Source organism: Pteropus alecto, unplaced genomic scaffold (genome assembly GCF_000325575.1).
Source record: "Pteropus alecto unplaced genomic scaffold, ASM32557v1 scaffold20, whole genome shotgun sequence".
Taxonomy (NCBI): Eukaryota; Metazoa; Chordata; class Mammalia; order Chiroptera; family Pteropodidae; genus Pteropus; species Pteropus alecto.
The window spans coordinates 2682721-2689733 of record NW_006436298.1 but is presented as its reverse complement, the minus strand read 5'-3'; the positions used below and the strand labels follow the sequence as shown (position 1 = coordinate 2689733).

General features: G+C 32.6%; 1 pseudogene; it reads right to left on the bottom strand.

The window, feature by feature from the left end:
* Positions 1 to 1233: 1233 nt before the first annotated feature.
* LOC112480608 lies at positions 1234 to 3015 on the bottom strand (annotated as a pseudogene).
* Positions 3016 to 7013: the final 3998 nt, after the last annotated feature.

The following is a 7013-nucleotide window of genomic DNA, read 5'->3' as shown; positions in this document are numbered from 1 at the left end:
TATCCCAGCCATCCTCCCTGACTAAACATACAAACACAAATATGCACACACATGTATATACAAACTAGAGTAACTGAATCTTTCTTGGCTTGCCTGGAACTTTCTGGGGTTCACTGATAAATGTCACTGTTGAAAAATCCTCCAATCCTTGACAAACTGGGAAGGTTGCCCAAATATACTTCAGAAGCAAAGCTTAAAAAGCTCTCTCTTACATCATTTTTTTCTTATCCCATTGTTTTATGTTTTGAACATTAACAATTATAAAACAAAGAAATTTATATTTCCAGAATCTAGAATTATGCTAAAACCAGGAAATATTTTGACCTTAAACTATGTTATTTGATAAATCAAACTTGAATGTTTTCTTCTATTTTTCCCAAGTAAAATTTCAGCTTATGCTCAGTGTATTGGTGAACCTTCCACACCAGGTTTAATTTAACTGAGCTGAGGTGAGACAAGGCTAAGCTAATTTTAGCCAGAGGCAATCCTGAAGCAAGGTTAGAAAATGACTAGGTTTAAAAGATATATAACCATGAAATAGATATGAATAGACATCTGAGGAAGGATGATAAAATAAGTGATTGGAAGAATATTATGTAATTTGTCAACAGAAAAGTGAGGACTAGAATATATGAAAAGGAATGGCTATGGCATTAAAATTGTTAATATATGACATTTTTATGAAATAAGATGAGAAAATTTAGTGTTAATACATTATCTTTTGAATCACTCATTTAAAGATTTTATTCACTTTTATTTCTTGATATCTTGAAATTCATTTTTATCATACTCATGTCTATCTTATGATCCCAATACATTTTATCATATGCCAGTATGGCCACTAGGTCATTCAGATCTGGAAATTTTAACTTTATTTCCTGCTTTTCTAATTTGAACAATTATAATTTAATGTCTCTTTTTTGTTGTACTGCAGCATAAAGAAATTAATTCCACAGAAACCAAAGACTGTGGAAATTAGTAAGGCATATAATATACCAAAAAAATGGGTCTTATTTTATAAGAAATTGCTATACCGGCATGCCTTGGAGATATTGCTAGTTAGCTTTTAGACCACTAGAATAAAGCGAATACAGCAATAAAGTGAATCGCTCAATTTCTTTGGCTTCCCAGTGTACATAGAAGTTCTGTTCACACTATCCTGTAGTCTATTAAATGTGCAATAATATAGTGTCTAAAGAAACACTGTATATACCTTAATTAAAATGCTAAATCCTATTCATCATCTGACCCTTCAGCAAGTCAAAATATTTTTGCTGGTTGAGGGTTTTGCCTTGATATTGATGGCTGCAGACTGATTAGGGTGGTGGTTGCTGAAGGTTGGGGTGTATGCAGCAAATACTTAAAACAACAATAAAGTTTGCTGCATCAATCAACTCTCCCTTTCACAAGTAATTTCTCTGTAGCATGTGATGCTGTTTAATAGCATTTTACCCACAACGGAACTTCTGTCAAAACTGAAGTCAGTCCTCTCAAACACTGTGGCTGCTTTATCAACTAAGTTTACTTAACACTCTAAATCCTTTGTTGTCATTTCAATATCTTCATAGTATCTTCACCAGGATTAGATTTTTCTCATGAAATCACTTTCTTTGCTAATTATAAGAAGCAATTCCTCATCCGTTCAAGTTTTATCATGAGAATGCAGTAACTTAGTCACATCTTCAGGATCTACATGTAATTCTAGTTCTCTCGCTATTTCCACCACATCTGCAATTACTTCCTCCACTGAAGTCTTGAAGTCCTCAAAATCATCTATGAAGGTTGGAATCAACTTCTTTTAAACTCCTGTTAATGTTGATATTTTGATTCTTCAAGTGTTCTTAATGATATCTAGAATGCTGAATCCTTTCCAGAAGGCTTTCAGTTTACTTTCCCCAGTTCCATCAGAAAAAATCACTATCTATGGCAGCTATAGCCTTATAAAATGTATTTCTTAAATAATAAGACTTGAAAGTCAAAATTACTTCTTGATCTATGGGCTGTAAAAGAGATGATGTGTTAGCAAGCATGAAAACAACATTAATCTTGTACATCTCCATCAGAGGTCTTAGGAAACCCGGTGCATTGTCAATAAGCAGAAATATCTTAAAAGGAATGTTTTTGTTTTGTTTTGTTTTGTTTTGTTTTGTTTTCTGAGCAGTTGGTCTCTACAGTGGACTTAAATATTCAGTAAACCATGTTGTAAATAGATGTGCTGTCATCCAGGTTTTATTTTTTATTGATAGAGCACAGGAAGAGTAGATTTAGCATAATTCTTAGGGGTTCTAGAATTTTTGGAATGCTGTATAAACATTGGCTTCAACTTAAAGTCACCAGCTGCGTTAGCCCCTAATGAGAGAATCAGCTTGGGCTTTGAAGCTTTGAAGCCAGGCATCGACTTTTCTTGTTTAGCTATGAAAATCGTAGATGGTATCTTTTTCCAATATAAAATTGTTCACTTATACTGAAAATCTGTTGTTTAGTAGAGCCACCTTCTTTACTTATCTTAGCTAGATCTTCTAGATAACTTGCTGCAGCTTCAAAAGCATCACTTGCTGCTTCACCTTGCACCTTTGTGTTATGGACATATCTCTTTCCTTAAATTTCATGAACCAACATCTACTAGATTCAAACTTTCCTTTAGCAGCTTCTTTACCTCCCTCAGCCTTTATAGAATTTAAGAGAGTTAGGTCTTCCTCTGGTTTAGGCTTTGGCTTAAGGAAATATTGTGACTGGTTTCTTCTTCTAACCAGACCACTAAAACTTTCTCCATATTAGCAGTAAGGCTGTGTCGCTTTCTTATCATTCCTGTGTTCACTGGAGTAGCACTTTTAATTTCTCTCAGGAACTTTTTTTCTTTGCATTCACAATTTGTCTATTTTACACAAAAGATCTAGCTTCTGGCCTTTCTTGGCTTTTGACATGCCTTTCTCACTTAAGCTTAATCATTTTTAGCTTTTGATTTAAAGTTAGAGACGTGGAACTCTTCTTTTCACTTGAACAGTTAGAGGTCATTGTACGGGTATTAATTGGCCTAATTTCAATATTATTGTGTCTCAGGGAATAGGGAGGCCTGAGGCAAGAGAGAGAGATGGGGAGACAGCCAGTCAGTAGAGCAGTCAGAACATATACAACATTTATTGATTAAGTTTACCATTTTATAAGGTCATAGTTCATGGAACCTCAAAACAATGATAACAGCAACATTGAGATCACTTATAATAGATCACCTTAACAAATAAAAATGAAATAATAATAATGAAAAAAGCAAATAATAATGAAAATATAATAATAATGAAAAAGTTTAAAATATTAAGAGAATCACCAAAATGTGACACAGAGACATAAAGTGAGCAAATGCTGTTGGGAAATTGGCACTAATGGACTTGCTTGACAAGGTTTGCCACAAAACATTAAACTGTAAAAAAGTAAAAAATAAAAAAAATCCGCAAAGCACAATAAAGCAAAACACAATAAAATGAGGTATGTCTGTATAAGGAATCTGAATTATCTGTAGGTATTGATGAATTCCTGTTGACTGGATGCCCTTGTAATTTACTTGTATGTACAAAGGTCAATTTGCTTTTGGAGAAACAAAACCAGACAAATGATATTCTGTTTAACTGAGTCATACTTAAAATCTGCCATTAGAGCTGGTGAAAAGCTCATTTTAGAATCCAGCAGAATGTAGAAAAGGTGGCCAGAGCCCATGTGGTATACTTTTGGGTAAGCTTAATATAGTGAAGATCTATTTTACCCATTACCTTTCCAGAAAACAGTATTTCCTTGAAATTTGGAGTTTTAACTTATTAAACCTTGCCTGTTTCTACAGTGTAACTTTTAGTCCCCATAGTTAAGAATGTCATTCTACATAGCGAGAATTTTCTGAGCCTTCTTGTATCTTTTTGTAACTAACTTTGGGAGCCGCCAAAGCAGACAATCCACCTTGTATTCAACCCAAAAAGGGTAAAAAGGTGGAAACATGTTTTGTAACAGTTTCAGCTCTTTTAAACTTGGAGGCATGCTGACTTTCTGGCCTTGTGCCCGCAGAAAGAGAAATGGGATGAAGCCTGCTTTTATTCCTGTTCCCAGTGCTCCCCCATGCAAGAATAACAAAAAAGTAAACTCTCCTGTTGGAAAGAGGCCCTGCTTCCTTCACGGGGTCAGAAGTTTAAGGAGAAATCATTGGATACAGTCCTTAAATTGAGCATTTGCTTAAGAACAATCTTGCTGCTATTTTTGATATGTTTAATAAAGAAAAAAATTCTTGGAAGCGTTCGAAAACTTTAAGTAAAGAAAGAGATTTTGAAAGAAAGTTCATATTATTTGTTTTCCTATATCATTGATACTTTATAATATAAATAATAAAACAAGAATAAAACATTTTCACTCTATATTAGTTTGGAATATTTAGCATGGACCTCCCTGATTTCTTTTAGTCTACAAAAACATTCTTCAATTTTAGAAATTATAGGAAATTAGATTCACAGCAAAGTTAATGCTGTGAAATATGGATGGATAATATGTTCTAAAACTAGAATAATTGAGAAGTTATTCTTCAGCTGCGTCAGCTGATTTTAGATTTAAATTGTCATGATAGGGAACAGGTAAAGTCAGATAGAAATGCTTGATTTATTGGTGGCTCTTCAGTAGATTCTAATTACTTCTGGAGATTAATTGAATCTTATTTATTGGAGTCCAAATTGGAATGGACACAGAGATTGCTCACAAAACTAGATGTATAAAACTGTCTTTCATGGGTTTATTTCCATTTGAAAGGCTTCTGTGTAGATGGTTCTTTTTTTAATCTTTAATAACACTGAGATTTTATTTTTTAAGCAGCTTAATGTATGGCAAAACAGAAGGAAAGATTCAGAGATTTCCCATACAAAGCCCCTGGTCTCCACACCCATAAACTCTCCCGTTATTAACATCTCCATATAAGTGGTACATTTGTTACAACTGATAAACCTACATTGATATAACAAATCATCTGAAGTCCATAGTTTACAATACAGTTCACTCTTGGTGTTGTACATTGTATGGGTCTGGATAAATGTATAATGACTTTCATCCATCCCTGTGGTAGCATACAGAGTATTTTCACCTCCCTAAAAATTCTTTTTGCTCCAGCTATTTATCCCTTCCCTAACTCCAACACCTATTGGTTATTTTTAAAGTGTTAATTTTGATTCTATTGAAAGAGATTTTTTAAAATTGTTTTTGGAACACTGATTCTATGTGATCACAAGAACAGCAGAGTAGATCCCCAAAAGTATAAAACAACCCAAGTATAATTTGACCCAGATGATAGTCTTTCTGTACGCTCTGAAGTAGAAAGACCTTTCATTCATTCAGTCTTCATGATATTTGTGCTTCCCAATTATCCACTGGCCATCTCTTCTGGATTTTTACAACTAAACATCACATGTAATATGCCTAGATTTATTTCCTTTTTCCCCCAACCCTCCCAAATAACCTCTCTGCACAACCACATTCTACAAAGAAGATAGGAATACAGTGCCAGTTAACTTTTCACCTGGTGTTATGATTGAATAGAGCTTTATAAACATTTGTGTGCCAGTTTGGGTGGCAAACTGGCAGATTAGGTTTTCAAATCTTTTTCATCTGATAAAAAGATGATAACTGTTATATCTGACAAAGTGTTCACTATTGAATCAAATTGCAACACCAGTATTTCTATTATATTAGCATTTTATAAATGGTTTATTAATGACAACCAAAGCACTGCAGTATATCTGTAGTATCTAAATTAAAAACTACTAAGTGATATATATATAATAATGTTTTCTAAAGAAATATATTTGCTTTGATTATTAATAGAAAAACACATATATTTCAGTAATTTTGTGCTTCACAATTATGTTAGAAAAGAGTTGATTTTAAGAAATACTCCTGGTAAGATAATTGTAAGTTTTATTCAGAAGAAATCTTTAAGATGGCTTCTTTTTACCAATGGGCTTTTGAATGTAAAATAACATATTTAAAATAATTCTTACTAAAACCTGATTATGCGAAAAGTACCAAGCAGATATCCTTCAATCATTTTTATCTCTTACACAAAGATTTTGGTTTTTAATATGTGTATAATATTACAAATACTAAAATAAACAAAATATGATGCCTGCTTTACACAGATTAGGCAATGCCACAGAAATGTCAATAGTTATTTGACAACGTGGCACAAACTGTTATAAAAGTGTATAGGATATGTTACAATAGTAAATAAAAAAGAACTTGCAAAGGAATATTTGAATGACGTTCATATTAAATAGAAGTATATTAGGCAGGGAAATCAAAAGTGTAAGCGGGTGGATGGCAAAGGCATTCTAGACAGAAAGAACAACATTTCAAAATACATTATTTGGAGGTTATACATTTTATATGACTATAACACAATGAGATGAGATTAGAAAAAATAGAATAAAGAAAGATAACAAAAGGCCTTATATATTTTATAAAGAGATATATTTTTACTTTATTTTGTGGTCTATGGTTAAAAAGTAAATGATATTTCTTTGTTTTTAAAATATGGAATGCTTCACCAATTAGAATTCTGTGACATACTTTAAGTAATTCATTTTACCGAATGAATCATATTTTTGTTAGAAATTGTGTTTTTGCTATTCTCTTTATTATTTTTTTTGTGCATTTGTTTTATATTTTATTTTGTTTTGCCTCATTTTCTCTCATCTTACATAATTCCTGATCTTTCCTTGTCTCCATTCAAGTGTGTCCAAATTTAATTTTATATGGAAAGAACACTCTTTTTACATACAGATACACTTTTTCTTGTTGGACAGACATCACATGTGTCACTCTTTCAGGTACCAACTTCTTGATAAAAGAAGTACTTTGTGTCTAGAGTCTAAAAACTGTATTGATCTATGAATCATGCTCCCAAAACCATCACATTTGACTCTTCTCAGTTAATTTTTGGACCAGTCAACTTGGTCATAATGCCTATCTTTTCTACTGTAGATTTGGATCTG